The 1,976-nt window shown below is 49.5% G+C and overlaps 1 long non-coding RNA gene across 2 annotated transcripts in view; it reads right to left on the reverse strand.

Annotated features, from left to right (window-relative positions):
• LOC104855030 overlaps positions 1-1,772 on the reverse strand; it is a 4,497-nt gene extending 2,725 nt beyond the window's left edge. Inside the window, exons 1-2 of one of the 2 annotated variants that reach the window (XR_004518530.1) lie at positions 1,702-1,772; positions 939-976 (exon numbers count right to left, since the gene is read on the reverse strand). This is a non-coding gene — a long non-coding RNA (uncharacterized LOC104855030). The remainder of the gene's footprint in view (positions 1-938; positions 977-1,701) is intronic. The other variant, XR_778286.2, reaches the window with a different exon arrangement.
• Positions 1,773-1,976: the final 204 nt, after the last annotated feature.

Here is a 1,976-nt window from a genome sequence, read left to right on the forward strand (position 1 = left end):
CCCCTTTTTTTTTTTTTTTTTTTTTTTTTTTTTTTTTTTTTTGGTTTTTTGAGACAGGGTCTCACTATGTAGTTCAGACTGCTCTGGAACTCGCTGTGTAGCCCAGGCTGGTCTCGAAGTCACAGCGATCTTCCTGCCTCAGCCTCCAAGTGCTGGGATTACAGGCATGCGCCACCACACCCGGCTCCCATAATTTTAAAGCAAACTCTCATCAGTATTTCCCTAACAGGGCACCCTATGGACAACTTCAGTTATGAAATCTTTTAACCAAGGGATTATGACTAGCTTTTATCATTGGAAAAACGGGAGCCACACACCCTGGCTTCAATGAAATTCCGGTCCTATAAGCAGACCTTTTTTTTTTGGGGGGGGTGTTAGGGATCGGAACTCTGGCCCTTGCGCTTGTAAGGTAGACCAAGGTAAGCCGCAGAAACACTGAGCCAACCCCTCCTCCCCTGCCCTATATCAGACTTTTTTTTTTGGTCCGGGGGATTGAATTTGGGGACCTTAGGCTTGCAACCACTGAGCTAAATCCCCAGCCCATATCAGACCTTTTAAAGGGCTTCATAGGCACAAAACTTGTGATTGTTTCCTTCTATTTGCACATCCCTCCCTGACTTGATGACTCTGTTCAGTTTCTAAGGTGTGACAGTAAATTCATGTCAAGTCAAATCTATTAGACCAGAACCACTCAGGAAGGTAAGGATTTTAGGTTTTATCCCTGCAAAAGTTATGCTCGCACAGATTTAACCTTACCGGATTACAAACTATGCTGACATCCTGGAATAGTTAACACAAAGTGTCATGAACCAGGCCCAGAACGCCAACCAGCCATTTGCTGCTGTTCTCCCAGCAGTGTAACACATGCCCAGATACGCGGCAACCTAGGCAGCTGCCTACAGCTGGGGCCCAAAAGGGGTTGAAATGGTTGCACTTACCTGGGGTCTCATCTACCTGAAGCCCACCATCGGCCATTCTGCAATCAAAGCATTCCAGGTTATCATCAGCAAACAGTTTAAGAGAGTACATGTACAGCTTAGCGTCCCTTAACTTTGTGAGGCCAGAGCAGCAGAAACGATAGCAAATAATTAAAGGCGGGGGGATGTGAGTATGCAGCTTAGTGAGAAGGCCCTGAGTTCAATCCGTATTACCGCAAACAAAAAAGAACCAACATGCTTGCAAAAACGTTAATAAACGTGGCTACACTCACGACTATAATTCGCCTTTATGTATGGTAAGGCTCGCTAAGCCCGTATCTTTTCCCAGCCATTTTCAAATATATTTAACCCCTAATCTACTCCAAATAATCAGAGGAACAGGAACATAATAGAGGATTCATCGCTCATGTCTAAGAACATTAAAACTGGCCTGCTTCTCTCTCGGCCTTGGGCTGAGTCAGGGACCGACCCAGTTCCACCCGGACACGTGCTCCTCACAACCTTCCCAAGCACGATATGTGCCTGGGGAGAGCTAGGCTCTCGGAGTCCGGCTCCAGGGGACTCCCCAGAGAGAAACAATGACAGCAGAACACAAGGGGTTGATTCTGGGCCTTCAAATTCTGTCTCTTTAAGATGCTTTCCAAGCCCGGGGTAAAAGAGAGCAAACCATAGCTTCGTCCCGTGCCCCGGCAGAAGCCTCCCCCATTCGTTTCTACCCGGAGAGTACACCTCCACTGCCGTCCCCCAGCGGACCCCAACTCACCCGAAAATGTCCGGAGCTCTGCAGAAAGAACCAGCCGGCTCAGAGGCCGTAGGTGAAAGGGTAGTGGGGAGGCGAAGGAAGCCCCGCCCCGGGTCCGGTGACGTATGGCCCGGCCCCGTGTGGGCGGGGAACGCGCCCCGCCCGGGAAGGCGGGGCTTAAATGCACCTCGGTAGTGGAGGCGAACGTTCCGTACGTAGGCGCTAGACTCTAGTAGAAAAGGAGTAGGGGTGCCGTCCTATTTCTTATGCAGGGGTAACTGCTAAGGAGACACCCT

Source organism: Fukomys damarensis, unplaced genomic scaffold, assembly GCF_012274545.1.
Source record: "Fukomys damarensis isolate Sample0158 unplaced genomic scaffold, DMR_v1.0_HiC HiC_scaffold_3, whole genome shotgun sequence".
Taxonomy (NCBI): domain Eukaryota; kingdom Metazoa; phylum Chordata; class Mammalia; order Rodentia; family Bathyergidae; genus Fukomys; species Fukomys damarensis.